Here is a 24,571-nt window from a genome sequence, read left to right as displayed (position 1 = left end):
GGCAGCAGTCAGGTGAAGGAAGGAAGGAACGGAGAGGGCAGGGGAGAAAGGAGAATGCTGGACATGGATGGGAGGGGAGAGCAGGGGGAGAGAACAAATTGCAGGACATGGAGAGAAGGGGAGGGCATGGGGGAGAGAAGAGATCGCTGGAGAGGAGGGGAGGGCAGGGGAGAGAGGAGAATTGCTGGACGTGGGTGGATGGATGGAGGGGAGGGCAGGAAGGAATGGAGGGGAGGGCAGGAAGGAATGGAGAGGAGGGCTGTCGGGGAGCTGAGGGAGGGCAGGGAGAATCGCTGGACATGGATGGGAGGGGAGGGCAAGGGGAGAGAAGAGATCACTGGAGAGGAGGGGAGGGCAGGGGAGAGAGGAGAATTGCTGGACGTGGATGGATGGAGGGGGCAGGGGAGAGAGGAAATTTGCTGGATATGGATGGGTAGAGGAGAGGGCAGAGGAGAGGAGAATTGCTGGACATGGATGAATGAATGGGGGCAGGGGAGAGAGGAAATTTGCAGGATATGGGTGGATGGAGGAGACGGCAGGGGAGAATGGAGAGTTCCTGGACATAGATGGAGAATTGCTGGATATGGATGGATGAATGGGGGCAGGGGAGAGAGGAAATTTGCTTGATATGGGTGGATGGAGGAGAGTGCAGGGGAGAATGGAGAGCTGTTGGACATGGATGGATGAAGGGGAGGAAAGTCAGGAAGGAAATGCACATGGATGGAAGAGAGAAGAGAGGAAGAGAGGAGAAATGTTGGACAAGGATGGAGGGAAGGAAACACAAAGGAAGGAGATGCACATGGAGAGAGGGCAGAACCTAGATGGAAGGAGCAGGGAGAGAGGGCAGACTTTGGATGGAGGGGACAGGAGAGAGAGGGCAGACACTGGATGGCAGGGAGAGAGAGAGAGAAGGCAGATGCTGGATGGAAGGAAGACAGTGAAAAGAAGATGAAGAAAGCAGAAACCAGAGACAACAAACTGTAAGTAAAATATATATTTTTATTTTTTTTTGCTTTAGGATAAAGTAGTATTGTAGCTGTGTTAATAAATGCTTATAAATAGAACATGGAAATAAGGTAATCTTTATTGGACTAATTTTAATATATTTCACTACCTTTCGGAGAACAAAACCCCCTTCCTCAGGTCAGGATAGCATATTGTAAAATCACTATACTGTACTGATCTGAGGAAGGAGGTTTTGGCCTCTGAAAGCTAAATGTATTAGTCCAATAAAATGGTATTATTTTATTTTCTGTTTCTGTGGTGTTGCATTGTATGCTCAGTCTGGCCTCTTGGGGGTTCAGTTTAATTTTTGTCTAAATAGAAAGTTTGATTACTTATTCTATAGTGGTTTAGGGTTTATCTGTGTTTGTGAAAAAGACACAGCTTTCAGTTGGCATTGACTGTGCAGGATCGACGATCTGTACTATTCTGTCTGGTTACGTTTTACAATAAGTGAATTGATTTTCTAGTGCTCACTGTAGTGTTTAAGATGCTTTCCTTTTCCATATGTGACTCGTAGAAATTACTGCTTATGGTATGGTAAAATTGTTCTGGAGATCCTGAGTGTTTTGTATTCTTGGTATGCCTAGTACTGGATTTTGGAGGGGGATGTTAAAAATGACTGGCCCCGGGTGTCAACTACCCTAACTACACCACTGGTCGGCCCCGGTTTTCAGCTATAATGGAAACCAAGGATGCCCATCTCAAAAACGACCAAATCCAACTATTTGGTCATAGGAGGAGCCAGCATTCATAGTGCACTGGTCCCCCTGACATGCCAGGACAGCAACCGGGCACCCTAGTGGGCACTGCAGTGGACTAACTGATGCAGTAACTGAACGGAAAAAGCCCTTCCCTTCCCTTACCAATACCTTAGCGATTCGGAAAGGAACGGGCATGCATGAAGGAAATCGCATGCAAATGAGCTATTCACTGTTAGCTCATTTCCACACGATTTCCTTCCTAAGGAGGGGAAGCCAGTGCAGAGCAGTCAAGAGTTATGTGTGGCTGCTCCTCGCATCCCAAAGACAGCTTCATATACGAAGACAAGCTGCGTGTATAATACCCATCTACAACCTTAAAAAAAAATACAAGTCCAGGTGAAAATGTCCAAGTGCTCATCAGGAAAGTCTTTTTTTTTAGTATGGGTGAAGGACGTCCAAGTGTTAGGCGCCTTCGCTATGCCTCCGTCCCTGCGACGGGCAGTTGAGGATGTCAAAAATGTGGATGTTTCTGTGAGAAGGACATCCATGCCTTTGCTATGCCTCCAACACCCCCTTTATTTAATTTATATTTTGGATCACAAGTGGCAGCACTGGGATTTGAACCGGCCACCTCTGGATTGCAAGACCAGTGCTCTAACCATGCTCTAACCACTAGGCCACTCCTCCACTCCCTTGAAATTTGGCCATCCCTGTGTGTGGGGGGGGGGGGGGCAGTTCAGGACATCCAAAATGTTTGAAAGAAGGACGTCCACGCTTTCGCTAAGCCTCCGCTGACACACACATCTCCGCCCCCGGGGACCTGCATACGATGGACCTGAGTATGATATTTGAGGCTGGCAAAAAAAGTTTTTAAAGTTGCATTTTTCAGGGTGGGAGTTAGTCAGCACTGGGGGAGTCAGGGGAGGTCATCCCCGATTCCCTCCGGTGGTCATCTGGTCAGTTCGGGCTTGGTCGTAACAAAAAATGGACCAAGTAAAGTTGGCCAAGTGCTCATCAAGGACACCCTTCTTTTTTCCATTATCTCTCCAGGATGCCCATCTGTTAGGCACGCCCCAGTCCCGCCTTCTCTACGCCTCTGACACGCCCCCGTGAACTTTGGTCGTCCCCACGACGGGAAGCAGTTGGAGGCATCCAAAATCGGCTATCGATTATGCCGATTTGGGCGACCCTGAGAGAAGGACGCCCATCTCCCGATTTGTGTCGAAAGATGGGCGCCCTTCTCTTTCAAAAATAAAGCCTGAAAGCCAACATGGATTTAGTGAAGAGAAATCTTGCCTCGCCAATCTACTACATTTCTTTGAAGGGGTGAATAAAAATGTGGATAAAGGTGAGCCAGTCAATTATGAGGGGCATAATCGAATGGGGCGCCCGTGGGGATGTCCCCACGAAGGGGCGGGGAGACCCGTATTATCGAAACAAGATGGGCGGCCATCTTTCGTTTTGATAATACGGTCGGGGACTCCCAAATCTCCACATTTAGGTTGACCTTAGAGATGGTCATCCCCGGTTTTCAGCGATAATGGAAACCGAGGACACCCATCTCAGAAACGACCAAATCAAAGCCATTTGGTCGTGGGAGGAGCCAGCATTCGTAGTGCACTGGTCCCCCTGACATGCCAGGACACCAACCGGGCACCCTAGGGGGCACTGCAGTGGACTTCAGAAAAAGCTCCCAGGTGCATAGCTCCCTTACCTTGTGTGCTGAGCCCCCCCAAAACCCCCTCCCCACAACTGTACACCACTACCATAGCCCTTAGGGATGAAAGGGGGCACCTAGATGTGAGTACAGTGGGTTTGTGGTGGGTTTTGGAGGTCTCACATTTACCACCACAAGTTTAACAGGTGGGGGGGGGGGGGGGCTGAGTCTGCCTGCCTGAAGTGCACTGCAGTACCCACTAAAACTGCTCCAGGGACCTGCATACTGCTGTCATGGAGCTGGGTATGATATTTGAGGCTGGCATAGAGGCTGGAAAAAATATTTTAACATTTTTTGTAGGGTGGGAGGGGGTTAGTGACCACTGGGAGAGTAATGGGAGGTCATCCCCGAGTCCCTCCAGTGGTCATCTGGTCATTTAGGGCACATTTTTGTGGCTTTTTTGTAAAAAAAAAAAAAAGGACCAAGTAAAGTCAGCCAAGTGTTTGTCAGGGACGCCCTTCTTTATTCCATTATTGGCGAGGATGCCCATGTGTTAAGCACGCCCCAGTCCCGCCTTTGCTATGCTTCCGACACGCCCCCGTGAACTTTGGTCGTCCCCGTGATGGAAAGCAGTTGAGGGTGCCCAAAATCGGCTTTCGATTATGCCGATTTGGGCGACCCTGGGAGAAGAACGCCCATCTCCCAATTTGTGTCAAAAGATGGGCGCCCTTCTCTTTCAAAAATGAGCCCAATTGTGTATCTGGAATTTCAAATGCATTTGACAAAGTACTTCATGAAAGACTCCTGATGAAATCAGAATATCATGGGATAGGAGGCAATATCCTATTGTGGATTAAAAACTGGTTAAAAGACAGAAAACAGAAAGTAGGGTTAAATGGTCAGTATTCTCAATGGAGAAGGATTGATAGTGAGGCTCCGCAGGGGTCTGTGCTGGGTTTGCTGCTTTTTAACAATAATAAATGATCTATAAATGGGAATAACTAGAGAGGTAATTAAATTTGCTAATGACACAAAGTTATTCAAAGTTGTTAAATTGCAAGATGATTGTGAAAAATTTCAAAAGGAACTTATGAGACTGGGAGACTGGGCTTCCAAATGGCAGATGATTTTTAATATAAGCAAGTACAAAGTCCTGCATGTGGGAAAGAAGAACCCAAACCTCTTGATGCAAGGTTCCAGTTAGAAGTCACCACCCAGCAAAAGGATCTAGGTGTCACCATTGATGATACATTGAAACCCTCTGCTCAATGTGCAGCGGTGGCTAAGAAAGCAAATAGAATGTTAGGAATTATTAGGAAAGGAATGGAAAACAAAACTGAGAATGTTATAATGCCTTTGTATTGCTCCATGGTGCAACCGATCCTTGAATACTGTTTGCAGTACTAGTCACTGCATCCCAAAAAAAAGATATAGACAGGGGGTCTCTGGTGCCCCCCTGCAGACTATCAGTTGACGCCCCCCCCCCCCCCCCCCCGTCTAGCATAAAATACCATAAATACCAAAATACCATACTGTGCAAAATATAAAGACAGCAGATGTAAATTTGAAAAAACTAACAAGTACCAATCACCACTTTACAAATTAACAAATAGAAATAAAACAAATATAGAAAATAAAATAATACCATTTTATTGGACTAATACATTTAGCTTTCAGAGGCCAAAACATCCTTCCTCAGGTCAATACAGTATAGTGGCTGTTACAGTATCCTATCCTGACCTGAGGAAGGGGGTTTTGTTCTCTGAAAGTTAACCAAAATGTATTAAAATTAGTCCATAAAAATATTACCTTGTTTACATGTTTTATTATAAACATTATTAACACAAGTACAATACTACTTTATCCTAAAGCAAAAAAATAAAAATATATATTTTATTTACAGTTTGTTGTCTCTGGTTTGTGCTTTCCTCATCTTCTTTTCACTGTCTTCCTTCCATCCAGCATCTCTTTGTTCTCTCTCTGCCATCCAGTGTCTGCCCTCTCTGCTGTCCCCTCCATCCAATGTCTGCCCTCTCTCTCTCTGCCCCTTCCATCCACCATCTGCCCCTGTCTGCCCTCTCAACCCCCCCCCCCACTTCCATTCACTGTCTGCCCTTTCTATCCCTTCCATCCACTGTCTGCCCTTTCTCTCTGCCTCTTCAATGCACCATTTGCCCTCCCTCTCCCATCCATCCAGGATCTGTCCCCTTTCTCTGCCCTTTTTTTTCAGCCCCCAGTTCCAGCCCCACTATCCCACCAGTCCCCAGTTTCAGCCCCAGTCCTTTTCTCCCACCAGTCCCGAGCTTCAGCCCCCAGCCACTTCTCCCTGTCCCCTTTTCAGCCCCCAGTCCCCACAGTTTCAGCCCCTGCCCCTTTTCAGCCCCCAGTCCCAGTACTAGCCCCCTTATCCCACCTACCCTCCTTTTCAGCCCCCTTCATCCACATGCCTTGCATTAGGGCCCCCCCTTTTCAGCCCAACCCATTCTCCCACCTGACCCAGGCATGCCCCATTTTCCCTAATGATGCCATTTTCCCTCATGACCCCTTCTCAGACCCCAGTTCCAGCCCCCTTCTCCCATTTGAGAACCCCCACCCCACCTCTTCTCCCATCTGAGAACCCCCTACCTACCCCAGTCCCCTGCTCCCATCTGAAAACCCTCTCCCCAACACCCCTCTCCCATCTGAAAATCCCTCCTCCCATCTGGGAACCCCCTCCCAGTGGCGTAGCAAGGGGGGGGGGCGGAAGGGGCGGTCCGCCCGGGTGTCAGCTCAGGGGGGGTGGTCCCTGCCAACTCTCCCCTCCGGGTGCAGCACGATGACACACCCCCCCCCCCCGACCCAGTGCCTACCCTCCTCCGTCCAACCAGCTCCCTACCTTTAAAAAAATATCGGAATCCGAGGCGAGGCACAGCGCCTCGCGCCTGCACATAAAAGAAATGTGGACCATCTCATCGGGACTTCCCTCGCTCTATCTGTCCCGCCCTCCGCTGACACAACTTCCTATTTCCGCAAGGGCGGGACAGACAGAGTGCGGGAAGGCCCGATGAGACGGTCCACATTTCTTTTACGTGCAGGCGCGAGGCGCTGTGCCTCGCCTCCCGATATTTTTTTAAAGGTAGGGAGCTGGTTGCACAGAGGAGGGTAGGCACTGGGTCGGGAGGGGGGTGTCGATGCGCCGAGGGGGGGTGTCATCGTGCTGCACCCGGGGGGGGTGCAATGACGAACCGCTCCGCCCTGGATGGCAGCCCCCCTTGCTACACCACTGCCCCCTCCCCTCCCCTCCTGCCACCACTCTACCTTTAAAAAACATTTTGTGAAGCTGAGTTGCAGGCAGCGCCTCGCCTCTCCCCTGCCCTCCATCCACCCATGTCCAGCGACCCTTCTCTCCCCGTGCCCTGCATGTACCCATACCCAGTGACCCTCCTCTCCCCTGCATGCACCCATACTCAGCGACCCTCCTCTCCCCTGCCCTACATGCACCCATACCCAGTGACCCTCCTCTCCCCTGCCCTCCATCCACCCATGTCCAGCAGTGACCCTCCTCTCTCCTGCCCTGCATGCACCCAAATACAGCGACCCTTCTCTCCCCTCCATGATCCACCCATGCCCAGGGACTCCCTTCTCTCCCCTGCCACCCCTCCCGAGTTGTTCAGCGGCGACTTCTTCTTCTCCTCCCTCCCTCCCTCCGGATCCGTCCCTCACCGCCCGGTCCTTCGAATTCTTCGGGGCAGGCAGTCTTGCCTGCCCGCTGCCAGCACTGACTCTCCCCTGCCGGTTCGCACTTCAAAATGGCTGCCGAGACTTCAGCAGAAGTCTCGCAAGGCCGCCTCTGGAAGTCTCGGCAGCCATTTTTAAAGTGCAAACCGGCACGGGGGAGAGTCAGTGCTGGCAGCGGGCAGGCAAAACTGCCTGCCCCGAAGAATTTGAAGGACAGGGCGGTGAGGGACGGATCCGGAGGGAGGGAGGGAGGACAAGCGGTATGGCGGGGCAGCACCGCAGCAGCACCCTTGAAGGCAGGCGCCCCCCTGCGGTGCTTACCCCGCTTACCATGTTGGCACGGCCCTGGATATAGAAAAGGTTCAGAGAAAGGTGACAAAAATGATAAAGGGGATGGGACGACTTCCCTATGAGGAAAGGCTAAAGTGGCTAGAGCTGTTCAACTTGGAGAAAGGACGGCTGAGAGGTTTATAAAGTACTGAGAGGAGTGGAACAGATAAATGTGAATCACTTGTTTACTCTTTCGAAAACACTAGGATTAGGGGGCACGCAAAGAAGCTCCAAAGTAGTAAATTTAAAACAAATCGGAGAAAATATTTCTTCACTCAATGAGTAATTAAACTCTTGAATTCGTTACTAGAGAATGTGGTAAAAGCAGTTAGCTTAGCAGGGTTTTAAAAATGTTTGGTTAATTTCCTAAAAGAAAAGTCCATATGCCATTATTAAGATGGACTTGGGAAAATCCACTGCATATTCTGGGATAAGCAGCATAAAATCTGTTTTGCTATTCTGGGATCTTGCCAGGTAGTTGTGACCTGGATCGGCCACTGTCAGAAACAGGATACTGGACTTGATGGTCTTTCGGTCTGTCCCAGTATGGCAATGCTTATGTTCTTCTGTTCTGTATTCTCAGTCTCAAAATGACACATACATATGGTATGTGATTGAAATGGAAAAAATCCCTAGTACCATGGCTCAAAAACACTAATAAACATCAAGTTTTGTACCCTTAAAGAACCTCTAATTAGAATGAAAATAAACAGCTAAATAAACAATTTCTAAACCTAAGAACAGAAGGCCTATTTATGAAAAATATGTGGTTATCTATTTGAGTTATATTATGTAGAAAAGAGCAAATAGGGCAGATAATATAGCAGGAAGCACAGTGTATATCACACCATGCTGACAGAATCATTATTCACATTGCTCCCCTCCCCTCCCTCCCCCCCCCAAAAAAAAAAAAAAAAATTCTGTAGCTTGAACTCCAAGGAACAAGTGTTTTTTTTTTCCCCTAACAAATCCATTTATCAGAAAAGCTTGGTAAAAAGATTACAGACTTCTGAATGAATTACTGTGCCTTTATTTTTTAACTTCTGTTGCAGTAAATTCTCCTCTGCTCGTGGAAGTTGTTTTACAAAGGTTGCACTGGAACCCACTTAGCCTGATATAACATTGTACTTTCAAATCCCATGTTCTGATTGGCGAATTAGCAGCCTTCACTTAGATCCCACTATTTCCACATTATAAGCAGAACTTCAGACAACATGCCTTTTAGCTTCTGCCAGCGAGTGTCTCAGGTTCAGGCACTGATTCCACCTCCCTCCCCCCCCCCCAAAAAAAAAAAAAAAATCAACTGTGTGTTGCATTTTTGAGAGCTTACAGAAGATTGCACAACTGCAGAACATCTCTTTCAATTTAAAGATCAAAAACATTGAGGTCTTACCTCCCAAGATAATTCCATAGCTTTGTTAAGTCCGTACGTTCAGGTGATCTTCTTTAGCAGAGCATCACATGTGCGAGAGTTAAAAGTCTGTGATACTTTTGGCACTGGTGGTAAATAGGCCAACACTAACAATGAAGCTGGAGATGCCAAAGCAGCATAAGATAAAACACACACATGCCAAGTATTGCACAATGCCTGATCTGCTGGTACATGACTCCTTTGAAAAGTCACAGATTATTATAAACAGTAGACCAAAAAAAAAAAAAAAAAGAGAAAGTGTTATTTACCTGGAGGAAGCGAGGTTGTAGCCACAGACAGAGGGGCAGGAAGAGCATAGGGTCCAAGTCCAGGCTAAAGAAAGTCCAGTGATCAGAAGAGGCCCCAGGTAGAAACAAGAGCAAGGCATAAAAAGAAGAAAGACCATTGATTCTTCCTCCTCAGGATCCAGTTCTGCCTGATTTCTTTAAGAAAGGGATTTTATATTATAACTTTAAATTGCTGGGTTATATAAATATTGGGGGGGGGGGGGGGGGGGTTGTTATTGTTGTTGTTGCCATTGCTTTATTAGAAGGGAATTTTTTCCCCTTTTATTTTTGAAATTTTTTCAATATATAACAAAACAGTAAGTGGTAAAGACACTACCATTCTGTACATTAGTGATCATCATTACTACAACATCATAATAGTAATACAGTAATAAAATCTAATAAACATCGCAGTTGTCCCCAGAGCTATTCTTGTGTACTAACCCCCCCCCCCCCTTACCTATCTTCCCTTCTCCCCCCCTTCCCTCCAGTGGTTATCCAGAAATTCAAAGAAAAATCATCTTGCACTATATTGATGACCGTTGTGCCTCATATATATCCCACACTTTGTGATACTGGGCCAAGTTGCCTTTTCGAATAGCAGTCAATTTTGACATCAGACGTACATTATCTAGCTTCAACAAAACTCTTTGTATATCTGGAAGCATAGGTGCTTTCCATGCTGCCGCTATCGTTAGCTTGCTAGCCACAAACAGCTGTGTGGCAAACCGGTGTGTATCCGGTTTAATTCCCTGCGGTTTGAAGTGCATTAAACAGCTGTCTAATGTTACTGGATATGTCACCTCCATTGTTTTGTTCAGATGTTACAATTTCCCTCCAAAACATTTTTACGTTTTTACATTCCCACCAAATGTGAGCCATATCCCCTTGTAGTCCGCAGTTTCTCCAGCAAAGCCCCAACCCAGTCTTATACATTTGCATCAGGCGATAGGGCGTGTAGTACCAACTGTAGAGAATTTTATATCCATTCTCCATCATAGCACTCGAGGTGGAGGCCTGGAGCAGGGATTTAAACGCCCTACACCATTGCTCGGGTTCATGTGTCCTCCCCATTGCCGCCTCCCATTTAGCTGTGTAATATACCACTGGGTTGTCCTGTAGCAGCAACGCCTTATAGAGTCTGGAGAGTCCCCTCGGCCTCCGACCCTCATCATACCCTGTTCCAATCGTGTTTCAGTGAGGTTGAGCTACTACTACTACTACTGCTTGACATTTCTAAAGCGCTACTAGGGTTATGCAGCGCTGTACAATTTAACATAGAAGGACAGTCCCTGCTCAAAGGAGCTTACAATCTAAAGGACAAATGTACAGTCAGTCAAATAGGGGCAGTCTAGATTTCCTGAAAGGTATAAAGGTTAGGTGCCGAAAGCAACATTGAAGAGATGGGCTTTGAGCAAGGATTTGAAGATGGGTAGGGAGGGGGCTTGGCGTAAGGGCTCAGGAAGTTTATTCCAAGCATAGGGTGAGGCGAGGCACAATGAGTGGAGCCTGGAGTTGGCGGTGGTGGAGAAGGGTACTGAGAGGAGGGATTTGTCCTGTGAGCGGAGGTTACGGGCAGGAACGTAAGGGGAAATGAGGGTAGAGAGGTAATGAGGGGCTGCAGACTGAGTGCATTTGTAGGTAAGAAGGAGAAGCTTGAACTGTATGCGGTATCTGATTGGAAGCCAGTGACGTGACCTGAGAAGAGGGGTGATATGAGTATATCGGTTCAGGCGGAATATAAGACGTGCAGCAGAGTTCTGAACAGATTTAAGGGGGGATAGATGGCTAAGTGGGAGGCCAGTAAGGAGTAGGTTGCAATAGTCAAGGCGAGAGGTAATGAGAGCATGGACGAGAATACGGGTGGTGTGCTCAGAGAGGAAAGGGCGAATTTTGCTGTTGTTAAAGAGAAAGAAGCGACAGGTCTTGGCTATCTGCTGGATATGCGCAGAGAAGGAGAGGGAGGAGTCGAAGATGACTCCGAGGTTGCGTTTGATGAAATCTTTCACCTGAAGATACTGATACGCCTGCAGAGAGAGCCCATGGATCTGACATAGCTCCGTGTATGGGATCGTGTGCCCTTGTTCATGCATTTGGCTTAGTTCACACAAACCCATCTCTTCCCATTGTATGTATGCCCCGTCCACTGACTCCGGGCCAAAGTCTGGTGCAAATCTAAGACACACATGTGTAAAGTATTTACGGTCTGGAAAGAATTTTTCTCTTATTGTTCTCCATGTCTCCAAGGGCCAGCGTAGGAGGGGCGGGCTAAGCTTTATTAAGTCTCCTAGTAGTTGTTTGGGTGCCCATGGCCCTGCTCGCAGCAGAATCTCTCCCCGCCACCCATGCTCTAGTTCTCCGCCCAGTTTGCAGTCCTTCTGCAACCACACCGCTATAATCTTTAAATGCGCAGCCTGGTGGTATGTGTGTAGGTGAAGGGAATTTTTTTAAGGAGCTTATTTGCTTGCATTAGGGTTTTCCTTTTTACCTCTAGTTCAAAGGGTGAGGCAAGCTAATTATTCTCTTTAAAATCCCAGTGCTTGAAGGTGTTAGTTTCCTGACTCCCAACTTCCACCCACTCTATCCTCCAAATCTTACTAAATAGAACTATTCACCAATTAACTAATTTGAACTAGACAGAAGTATTTGTATTGGATGAAAAGGAAAATCAAGGAGGTAAATGGATCACATCTTAGTTGATTAGTAGTATCGTATCAAATCTTTATGATAAGTCTACAAAGACACATACAAGATTTCACTTTCACACCTCAGATACATAAAACACATTTTTAATGCCTGAAGAGTTTAGAGAAACTGCTGCATACCCCAATAACAGGCGAGCAAGCAACCACCAAGACAACACACAGCAAAAGAAGTATTAGATCTCACATAGAAAGGCTATCTGCTTCTTTGGATTAATAGGAAGCAGAGGAAAAAGTAGGGATTTGGTAAATCTTGTTCTCTTTTCTTTCAAAGGTACCAAAATTCCTATAACTAAAGTATGGCTGGGAAACGTTGTCATTCTATCTGTTGCTCCCATTACAGTTTCTGCCTTCATCCAGATAAACAGCATGATCCAAAGGGAGGAGATGTTATGTGCAAGATGACTCTAGGTTGAATCCCTCATGAAACAAATGGAGGAACAAAGAGAGGAGTTAGCGAGGCTGAGAAGTACATTGATAAAATTCTTCTTGAAGCATCAAGAATCTCCAGCAGGAGGACAGTTAGACACAGAACACAAGAGCCTGCAGAATCAACACCCTGACTCGTCAGGCAGGTAGAATAGAATATCATTAGCATAGAAAGAAGCAGATAAACCATGATTGAATAAGTGCAGCCAGAGAACTTAAATAGAGATTGAATAATAGCAGGGACAGGATTGACCCTTGGGGATCCCCACTGTGCACTTCCCTCCTGCGAGAGGTAGAAGTTAGAACCTGGTGAAGTGATCGAAGTTTATAAAGTTATGACTGGGGTGGAACAGTTGTGTAGCCTTTCAAACAATACAAAAATAAGGAAAATCTCCATGAAGCTAAGGCCAAGTCTATCAATTTTCAGCAGTGCTTTTTTTGTAGAAAAAAAGGTGTGGTACTCATTATGGGTGGAGTCACCACATATGGCTCCACCCCTATGATAGCCACACCCCTTATACCAGCTATGGCGCATATAAACAGACATCATTGAAAATATTATACTAGTATAGGAGAAAAAAATAACGTGATTTTTTTTTCATCAGAAATAATTTCTGTAAGCTGTTACAGCTCCAGTATACCCAGTGCAAAATAAGACAGCAGATATAAATTCTCAAATTGGATATATTTCAAACACTAAAATGAAAATAAAATGATTTTTTTCTACCTTTGTTGTCTGGTGACTTTGTTTTTCTATCCTTCCCAGTCTCTGATTCTGCTGCTCTCTATCTGTTCCCTTAACCCAGTTTCCAGAGCTTCCTTTCCATTTATTTCTTTACTTTCCTCCTTTCTTCATTTTTTGCCATTCATCCATAAGTAAAAGCTGGGTCCTCCTCCATGGAATTGACTGGAGGAGGTATAACACGGATCCAGCTTTTGCCTATTTTCTCCATCCATGTGCAGTTTTTCTCCTTTCTTCTCTTTCCCTCATCTCCAACCATGTGCATCTTCTTTTTTCTTTCCACCCCTCCATCCATGTCCAGCATTTCTCCTCTCTTCCCTCCCCTGTGTCCATATAAAGCAATAATTCTCTCTCCCCCTCCTCCACCCAAGTCCAGCATTTCTCCTCTTTCCCCGCCAACCCCTCCATTCATCCATGTCCAGCAATTCTCCTCTATCTCCTGTTCTCCTCTCCATCCATGTCCAGCGATTCTCCTCTCTCCCCTGCCCTCCCTTCCCTGTCCAGCAATTCTCATCTCTCCCCTGCCCTCCCCTCCATGACCAGCAATTCTCCTCTTTTCCATGCCCAGCAATTCTCCTCTCCCCTGCCCTCCCCTCCATGTCCAGCGATTCTCCTCTTTTCCATGTCAAGCGATTCTCCTCTCTCCCGTCCTCCCATCCATGTCCAGCGATTCTCCTCTCTCCCCTCCATGTCCAGCAATTCTCTCTTCCCTGCCCTTCCCCTCCATTTCCAGTGATTCTCCTCTTTTCCATGTCCAGCGATTCTCCTCTCTCCCCCCTGCCCTCCCCTCCCATGTCCAGCGATTCTCCTCTTTTCCATGTCCAGCGATTCTCCTCTCTCCCCTGTCCTCCCCCATCCGTCCAGCAATTCTCCTCTCTCCCCTGCCCTCCCCTCTGTCCAGCAATTCTCTCTTCCCTGCCCTCCCCTCCCATCCATGTCCAGCGATTCTCTTTTCCATGTCCAGCAATTCTCCTCTCCGCTGCCCTCCCCTCCATGTCCAGCGATTCTCCTCTCTCCCCTGCCTTCCCCTCCCATCCATGTCCAGTAATTCTCTCTTCCTGCCCTCCCCTCCCATCCATGTCCAGCGATTCTCTTTTCCATGTCCAGCGATTCTCCTCTCTCCCCTGCTCTTCCCCTCCATTTCCAGTGATTCTCCTCTTTTCCATGTCCAGCGATTCTCCTCTCTCCCCCTGCCCTCCCCTCCCATGTCCAGCGATTCTCCTCTTTTCCATGTCCAGAAATTCTCCTCTCTCCCCTGCCCTCCCCCCATCCGTCCAGCAATTCTCCTCTCTCCCCTGCCCTCCCCTCTGTCCAGCAATTCTCTCTTCCCTGCCCTCCCCTCCCATCCATGTCCAGCGATTCTCTTTTCCATGTCCAGCAATTCTCCTCTCCGCTGCCCTCCCCTCCATGTCCAGCGATTCTCCTCTCTCCCCTGCCTACCTCCCATCCATGTCCAGTAATTCTCTCTTCCCTGCCCTCCCCTCCCATCCATGTCCAGCGATTCTCTTTTCCATGTCCAGCGATTCTCCTCTCTCCCCTGCTCTTCCCCTCCATTTTCAGTGATTCTCCTCTTTTCCATGTCCAGCGATTCTCCTCTCTCCCCCTGCCCTCCCCTCCCATGTCCAGCGATTCTCCTCTTTTCCATGTCCAGCGATTCTCCTCTCCCCTGCCCTCCCCCCATCCGTCCAGCAATTCTCCTCTCCCCTGCCCTCCCCTCTGTCCAGCAATTCTCTCTTCCCTGCCCTCCCCTCCCATCCATGTCCAGCGATTCTTTTCCATGTCCAGCAATTCTCCTCTCCGCTGCCCTCCCCTCCATGTCCAGCGAATCTCCTCTCTCCCCTGCCTTCCTCTCCCATCCATGTCCAGTAATTCTCTCTTCCCTGCCCTCCCCTCCCATCCATGTCCAGCGATTCTCTTTTCCATGTCCAGCAATTCTCCTCTCCACTGCCCTCCCCTCCATGTCCAGCGATTCTCCTCTCTCCCCTGCCTTCCCCTCCCATCCATGGCCAGCGATTCTCCTCTCTCCTCTGCCCTCCCCTCCATGTCCAGCAATTCTCCTCTCCCCTGCCCTCCCCCTCCATGCCCAGCAATTCTCCTCTTTCCCCTGCCCTCCCCTCCCATGTCCAGTGATTCTTCTTCCAGCCTATCCTCCTTCTCCACTGCCTGTCAGCATCGGACTCAGCAGTGCGAACGGTGCAGGCAGCGATTGAAAGAGGCTGTCAGCGTCGGAGCTTCCCCCTGCGAGTCTCGCCTATGTGGAAACAGGAAGTTGAAACAACATAGGCGGGACTCGTAGAGGGAAGCTCCGACGCTGACAGCCTCTTTCAATCACTGCCTGCACCATTCGCACTGCTGAGCCTTAAAAAAAAAAAGGAAGTAGGGGACTGAGAGGAAGTGCAGGACTCCCTGGGGGGGGGGGGGGGGGGACAAAAAAAAAGGTGCCAGTACGCCGTACTGTTGCGTACCAGCACAAAAAAAGCACTGGTTTTCAGTCACTGAAAGTTTTTTTTCCCATGCAACTTGTAATTAAGCTGTGGAATCTGTTACAGAAGGATATAGTCAAGGTGACTAATATTTCAAAAGAGAATTGGACAAGCTCCTAGAGGAAAAGTCTATAAAAACTGTTAGCCAGGTAGACTTGACAGAGCTATTGTTCACCCTGGAAGAGATCTATTCTTTGGGGTCAGCTAGATAATTGTGACCCAGATAAGCCACTGACAGGAGAAGGACCCTGGGCTTGATGGAAATTGTTCCGACTCAGCTTGGTTTTCTTATGGTCTTAGACTGTGCAGCAGCAGGAGATCTTGGCACTGATGAATCCACATCTTCACAAAATGTAGCAGATAGATGAGGCAAGACTTCCCTTGCCTAAATCCACATTAACTTTGTCCCATTAAACCACGGCTGTCTATGTGTTCAGGAATTTTGTTCTTTGTATGTTGCCCAGAACTGATGGTAGGCTCCCAGATCACCATGGAACACTCTTTAAAAATAGATCACCCTCCAATTTTCAAATACTATACAAGATTTTAACAGTAAATCTTCAATTCCATTAGAAACATAAAACATATTTATCCAGATACTGTAAGTCACCCAACCTACCAATGGATATTACATAGAGGGGCATAATTGAACGCCCAAGTTATCGAAACAAGATGGGTGGCCATCTTTCGTTTTGATAATATGGTGGGGGACGCCCAAATCTCCACATTTAGGTCGACCTTAGAGATGGTCGTCCCCAATTTTCGGCGATAATGAAAACCGAGGATGCCCATCTCAGAAACGACCAAATCAAAGCCCTTCGGTCTTGAGAGGAGCCAGAATTCCTAGTGCACTGGTCCCCCTGACATGCCAGGACACCAACTGGGGGCACTGCAGTGGATTTCAGAAAAAGCTCCCAGGTGCATAGCTCCCTTACCTTGTGTGCTGAGCCCTCCCAAAACCCACTCCCCACAACTGTACACCACTACCATAGCCCTTAGGGATGAAGGGGGGCACCTACATGTGGGTACAGTGCATTTGTGGTGGGTTTTGGAGGGCTCACATTTACCACCTCAAGTGTAACAGGAGGGGGGATGGGCCTGGGTCCACCTGCCTGAAGTGCACTGCAGTACCCCCCTAAAACTGCTCCTGGGATCTGCATACTGCTGTCATGGAGCTGGGTACGACATTTGAGGCTGGTATAGAGGCTGGAAAAAATATTTTAAAAAATTGTTTTTAGGGTGGGAGGGGGTTAGTGACCACTGGGAGAGTAATGGGAGATCATCCCCGATTCTCTCCGGTGGTCATCTGGTTATTTCAGGCACCTTTTTGTGCCTTATTTGTAATAAAAACACGTCCAGGTGAAAACGTCCAAGTGTCAGGGACGTCCTTGTTTTTGTTAGGCACATCAAAGTCCCGCCTTTGCTATGCCTCTGACACGCCCCTTGAATTTTGTCTGTCCCTGCAAAGGAGTGCAGTTAGGAACGTCCAAAATCGGCTTTCGATTATACTGATTTGCACAAACCTGGGAGGACATCCATCTTCCGATTTATGTCGAAAGATGGGCGTCCTTCACTATTGGGCTCATTTCTAAAAGAGAATTAGATTAGCTCTATAGGTCCTCCGTGATTTTTGTAGGTTTTGTATTACAGGTACGTCACACTATGCTTGGGACTGGAGAGGGTTTATATTTTTACAGAAATTACACCACAATCAGAACTTTTTTTTGTATGGTGAGTTCCTAGGGAATAAAACATATATATTTGTTATAAAGAAAAATATGTGCCATTGTGGTAATTATTTTGCAGGATACTGTGATGTGTGTTGAGATGTTGACCAGAAGCAAGTGTACTACAATAGCAAAGTTTTAGTTATGGGATAATGCGACTTTATTTAAAAATGTCAGTGAACTTTCAAGTTTCCATAAGTGTGTATGTGTTTTATGCAAGACAGACTGCTTACTTAGAAATCTCTAAGGTATTATTTAGTATACCAAGCACTATTCATATCTATATGTGTAGTACCCTCCCCTAGTCCCCCCCAATGTCAGGTCTGGCTATGCCTCTGAACCAGTAGCAAACTAAATGGCTCAGTCACCATCTATAGCAACAGTTAAGAAAGCTATACAGTTCATTCACTAGTTTAACAGTGGAATTCAGGAGAAAATAAAACATCTAAATCACCAAGATTCAGCTCAGCAAGAGGGAAGGGCCTGCATGGTGGGGAAAAGTATGTACTGTGGAATAATTTCCAACTCCCTCTGTGCCTAAGAGGGTAGGGGCAGTATTTAAAGCAACCCCATAACAGTTGTGGTATAGAAATATAGATAAATTGAAGCATACACTTTTGTACTCCCTCTCCCAAAAAAATGCCTACCTATCCCCCGCCCCCACCCCAAAAAAATAGGAGCCAAGGCAACTACAGTGGTGGAAATAAGTATTTGATCCCTTGCTGATTTTGTAAGTTTGCCCACTGACAAAGACATGAGCAGCCCATAATTGAAGGGTAGGTTATTGGTAACAGTGAGAGATAGCACATCACAAATTAAATCCGGATTTAATTTGTGATGTGCTATCTCTCACTGTTACCAATAACCTACCCTTCAATTATGGGCTGCTCATGTCTTTGTCAGTGGGCAAACTTACAAAATCAGCAAGGGATCAAATACTTATTTCCACCACTGTAGTTGGTTCCTGATGCTTCCTCCCCCCTCCCTATACTACATGTAGTTCCATTACATTTTCAAAGAGTTGTTTGGCCCCAGATATTTTTAGCCTTTATGTATTCATTTCTTGCCAACACTGTCAAGACTAGAAAAAAATAGAGGCCTTTGGTCAGCCTCAGATAGTAAGGAAGTTGTGTCTTTGTGCAGAGTTTTAACACTATAATGTAGGCTATAGTGGTCATGCACTTACCTGTTGTAATGAAATACACTAGCCCAGTGACTCCCAACCCTGGTCCTGGCGGCACCCCAGCCACTCAAGTTTTCAGGATGTGCACAGTGAATATTCATGAGAGACATTTGCATATATTGGCTCCACTGCATGCAAGTCTCTCTCATGTATATTTATTGTGGGTATCCTAAAAACCTGAGTGGCTGGGGTGCGTCCAGGACCAGGTTTGGGAACTACTGTGTGACTACCCAGTCAAAAAAAAAAACAAAAACAACCCAGCTACAGGCTTACCCCAGTGCTAATTTCCATTCACTGGCTACCAAATCCTTTTATCCATCAAATGTAATGTTTCAGGCTCTTTATGGAAATTAGTCTTTAAATAGTTTCAGAAAAAAAAACAGAATTGAATGAAATTGGAATTCAAATTCTATCAGGTATCAAAACTGCTAAATCCTGGAAGGAGCTGATTAAAAAGTTGACAAGAGCCTTTTCAGGGGCTGCTGTACCCTTGTGGTATTCCTTCCCATCCCATTTTTAATGAGGAATTTACTCTTATTTTGGAAAACAATAAAACTATTTTCTTCATGAGTGTATAAAATTTCTCCTGTGTAATGGGGACTATAACATAGGAGAGGTGCTTGGCTACAGTTATTTAAGTTAAACTATTACCTCCATATATTGTTTAAATTTAAGGATCACTGCTTAGTGTTGCTTAACCAAGAGATATCTGGGCTGGGATCAGAGTCCAACAATATCAGAGTCCACTGAATATCTGCTGACCCTTGTGGCACTTGCTGCTATTGCTGAGGTATTCTGGGAACAGAGATGGAGTTATCTGGGCATTAACAGTATATTCAGTGGCAGTACCCAGATAACTTTAGACGGCATTTTTGCTATGAACTAACTAGTTTGCTATCAAGGTACTGTCACTGAACATATTGGGTAGTACCTAGTAACGTTTGCTGGCTACCACAGACCTGGATATTTGGTGCCAATACCTGACTAGAGGTCAGCACTGTATACTATTATTATGACATTTATAGCCCATATTATCGGTGTCTAAATGTTAAAAAAAAAACTGCTGCTAGCTGAATATTGCCTCTTTAAAACTTATCCTGCTTCCCTTAAGAGTCAAAATATTGTGATACTGAAATTAGAGGCTTAGCAAATTTCAGTTTTGACACACAAGCCGACATGAAATCCAGATCTGGGTTCCACCCCCCCCGGCTTTCCGTAAGAAGAAGCCATGGTCTAATGGTCTCTTTGGGGGCAGGAACAAAAGGCCACTCGCTCCTGCCTGGTACTGAAAACTGCCATGGGCAGGGATGGTTAAGATTTCTGTCCCCGTGCAATTCTCTATTTCACAAAAAAGCCAAGACACTGTTTTTTTTTTTTGTTAGAAAAAAAAAAAAGACACTGTAGAAAAGGTTTTTATTTAACAAGTTAATCATACAAGTCCAATACAACAGTTAACTACAAATTGATCTGGCTTCCAAAAATATATGTAAAAAAAGTTTAATATGTCCAAAAGTTGCATAGTTTCTATACTGTTTGAAAATATTTAATTACACTGATTACTGTTTTTAAAATATATACATAGTATGTATGAACAAGCAGGGCAAATTTAATCTTAAATGAAATAGCTAAGGAAAAATTATTTTCTTACATGATAATTTTCTTTCCTTTAATCATACCAGACCAGTCCAGACTAATGGGTTGTGTCCATCTACCAGTGGAAGGAGACAGAGAAAATAGTTCCAAGTAAACCGCCCCTTAAGGGTATCGTGCAGCCTGGAATGTTCAGTATTTCGAATAGCCAAGCAATGGTGCTCTGAAGTCTAGAAGAAAACACAGTTAATACCAAACAGGCAAACTCTTGGAGCCAATATGCAGAACCTCACTGTTCCTGCTTGGCCAAAGGCAACTGCATCCTCCCCTCACAGTAAAGTAAGCGGGAGGGAATGGTCCATACTGAGCTTGCCCAAGCACATAGAGATCTATCCCTGAATCCGGGGAAAGAACTCCGTGATCCCAAGTAACAGGAGTCATACAGAGCTGGCACAACAACAAGTGGCAGGAGATTGAATAGAGAAGATGAAGTAGGCAGTGCTGTAGGACATCCCACTGTATTGAAGTGTCGTGGAACAGCCAAGGATACCTAAAGGAAGCAACACTTGACAGACATTAGCCAGGGAGGGCATCTGGACTGGTCTGGTATGATTAAAGGAAAGAAAATTAACAGATAAGAACATAGTTTTTCCTTCCTTGTCATCTACACCAGACCAGTCCAGACTAATGGGATGTAGCAAAGCAGTTTCCCAAAGAGGGGGGGGGGGGGGGGGAGGGGGGAGAAAAGGAGAATGAAGGTAGAAAAACCAACAAAGCTATACACACAGCAAACAACTGATCAGCAGAAAAGGATTCGAATACCCGAACCACCAGGCTACCAAAATGGAACAGAGATAGACACTAGAAAAGGAACTGAAGCCGTAGGACGTAAAACAAACGTCCTGAGCAAAAGAAAAATTATGTACCTCTGTCCCAAGAGTAGCAAAAGATACTCATGCCAAAGGACCCCCCCCTTGGAAGGAAGGCAATAGTCGTATCCGAGCAACAAGGAGTAGAACTGTCTCTCCTAGACCGGGATTCACTTCTCTGAACCCTGGCAGGACTAACTCCCAAACCTGTCAGTCTGCCTAGAGTCCAAGATGGTCAGATGAAGCGACCCTAACAAGTACTAGGAGTACACAACCCCAAACAGTGCGCCACACATCATAGAAGAAAGGAAGCAAGGCCCAGGAACCACCCAGATCCGCGCCAAGTGAGAGAATCAAACTCCACAGAACAAGAAGAGACTCCAGAGTCGAGAGAACCAACTAACTGGAGTGCTAGTCTCTTCAGGAGAACCATGAAGAAAAGGGCAGCAGCATATCAGGGTTCAACCGTAGAAAGAGAGTACTCCTCAACCAGCTCGCTCTGGACTTAGGGATGAGAGAACAGAGCCAAGAGAACAAAAGGAGACAAAAAGAAAGAGAGAGTCAAGTGCCACACTGTGGAGAAAAGACCCCCAAGGTGCCAGGTAACCACAAAAGGAGCAGAGACGAATTCAAACTCCAGCAGTTGAGAAGCTTCTCACCAGCCACCAAGAGGCTACGGCAAGAAAAGGTGCCACAGGAATGATAGCTAACAGGAGACAAGACAGCCTTGTCTAGCAATCTAAACTGCGGTATGCCACAGCTGCTGAGAAGTTACTGTATCCAACCCGCAGAAAAGAGCTGGGGTTGACCGACAAGGTGAAACAGTGCCCAACAGGCAAAGGTGAAAATACGCTCCACAGTCAGAGACTTAACTGTGCTCAAGGGACAGAAATGAAGCTGCACTCATCAGGCAGAGTAGGATCCGTGCTCAACGAGAACAAACGGATTTGCACTCAAAGCACACAAACTGAGCCATGCACCACGGGCAGAGAAAGAGTTGCACACCTCTGGCAAAGATAGAAATGCGCTGAACAAGCAGAGAAAAAGCTGAGAGTAACAGACAGAGGATGAGCGGTGCCCCACTGAAAGAGCTGGATATTAGAGGTACCTGCAGAACTGAAGCTGCGGTAGCGATGGAACTGTGTATAAAATGCAAAGAGCTGCTTTCCACATGCAAACAAGGAGCTGCGCTACAGACATAAGGAGCAGCACTCCACACGCAGACAAGGAGCTATGCTTCCTACGCAGACATGAAGCTGTGTAGCACCTGCAGTTACAGAGGTGTGCTCCACATACCACCCTGGAACTTCGCCCAATTTGCAGAGAAGAATTGTGCTAAACACACAGAGATGGAGCTACACTCAGCAGGCGGTGGAGCTGCGCTCTGCATGCAGACAGGGAGCTGTGTTCCATACGCAGAGAGAGCTGCATGCCACACACAGACAAGAAGCTACGTTTCACAGGCAGACAGAGCTGTGTTCTACACGCAGACACAGGACTGTGCCCCACACTGAGATCTGCAAAGAACTACACTCAAGATGTGACAATGGAGCTGCATTCAACATGCAGAGATGAAAGGTTGCAGAACAAGCAGCGAAGGAACTTCACTCAACATGCCATGATAGAGCTGTCCTCAACATGCAGCAATGGAGCCGTGCTCAACATGCAGCGATGGAGCTGTGCTCAACAAGCAAAATGCATAAATGGAGCCCCGGCGGAACAGCTAGAGAAGAAGGTGCTGCCAGGAGGCCAACAGGAAAGGAGCACAACTTGTGGAAATGCAGACCTGGCGCTGCACTCCCCTGGCCCAGAGGGACTAAAACTACAAGAAGAGAAAGCCCTGTGCCCCAAGAGACACTCTCGGTCCCCAAAGTGGTCTATGAGCCACAATGACTGCCCTCCTAGGCAACAGATACAGAGCAGCAATCAAAGTAGAGAAAAATCTCCCACCAAGAGGGAGGTAAGCATCACAGATCTGGAATCCTCAGACCATAGGGAGTAAAATGCAGCTGTAAGGCAGTGAGGAAGAAAGCTCTCGCCAGGCCAGGAACAAAGAGGAAGCTGGCCACTAACCCCAAACTGAGGAAAAACCAGCTAAGGGAAAGTCAAATTCCAGACCTAGAACAGAACCACTTCCCTGCAGAAAAGTAGAGAAAAGTGCAGAGCTAAGAGGTGATAATCCAGATGCACAGCAATAGATCTGCTCAGCAGGAAAGAACTGTGCCCCTTACAGAAAAAGGAAGGAGTGCCAAATGTGTCAGGAGAGAGGCCCGAAAGCAAGGGAAGCAAGGAAGAGCTGTGGCAAATTAGTCTTAAAAAGGCACATTCCCATAAAGAGACACTGAACTGAGTGCAAGCAAAAGACTGGCAAGAATGGTGCTCCCGAGGGCACTCAGAAGAGGGATTTGAGCTAGCAGTTGCACACCAAGGGCAACTCGGACCCCCGCCAGAAGGAAAGTACCTGCAGACAAACCAGAGCAGACAGGAGGGATCCATGGGGACGAGAGAACCAGAACCTCCTTAAGGAAGGGAGGAAAAACTACTGCCAAAACAAGAATCAAATAGCAGGGGCGTCTCAAGCAAGATGCCAGAAGCAGCAGAGACCTGAATATCTGTAATTTCATGATCTAGACACGAGCCATGCCTCACCAAAAAATCAAAGCAACTGGTACCAGCTTGGAAGGGTCCAAGATCAGAATCAGACGCCAAGCGCCCCCCTAAAATACACTGCCAAAGGCAGGAAAATAAATCAGGTAACAGGCAAGAGAAACAAGGAAAAACAGTTTCTTCTTCTTTTTTTTTTTTTTTTAAACAACCTTCTTCACTAGTGACAAGAATAAAGGTTTACCTCAGAGGCAGAAAAGGAGGGAAAAACAAAGTTTCCTTTTTTTTTTTTTTTTTTTTTTTTAAATAACCTTGTTCACTAGTGACAGGAATAAATAAAAGCTTACCTCTGAGGCAAAAATTCAGATATACCTACCACCACAGAAGAGAAGAACCCCACAGGGGAGACAAGTTACTCCATGCCACAATCAACCATCACCCTGCTAGAAAGACAGCCAGGGGAGGGGAGGGGAGGGAACCAGGGTCACTGGATATCACCCTAGCTGGCAGATGAGGAACTCAGGACCACTGAGTATCATCTAAAACTAGCCCCAACATGGCTACCAGCACACCCCTGGCTCCACTGTCATCAGAAGAATCTGGGACAAGAGCTACCAGCCAGCAATCCAGAGCAGCTGCACAATCCGTCCACCATCCGCTAGGAGACAGAGAAAATACTGAACATTTCAGGCTGCATGATACCCTTGAGGGGCGGTTTACTTGGAACTATTTTCTCTGTCTCCTTCCGCTGGTAGATGGCCACAACCCATTAGTCTGGACTGGTCTGGTATAGATGACAAGGAAAAAGAAGTTCTAGATTAAAGTGTACAGGAAAGGTCACCTTCTACTAATTATAGGACTGCTTGATATCCAGTTGCTACCCAGACATTACACTGCGCAAAGCACACAAATGAACAGTGGCATACAAGTGTGATCTAACATAGATCTAAATGCAAACATTTGTTTCACAGATGATTGCTAAGTTCTGAAACATAAAGGAATTTTAGGCAGTCTAGAAGTCACCTGAAGAATTTTCTGACAATAGCAATGCCCATAAGGCCAAAAACCCTAAGCACCCACTACCAAGCCTTATGGCACTGCAGTAAGGAAGCAGTCCTGAGAACCTGTACCCAC

This window comes from Microcaecilia unicolor, chromosome 3 (assembly GCF_901765095.1).
Source record: "Microcaecilia unicolor chromosome 3, aMicUni1.1, whole genome shotgun sequence".
Taxonomy (NCBI): Eukaryota; Metazoa; Chordata; class Amphibia; order Gymnophiona; family Siphonopidae; genus Microcaecilia; species Microcaecilia unicolor.
This window is presented reverse-complemented; position numbering follows the sequence as displayed.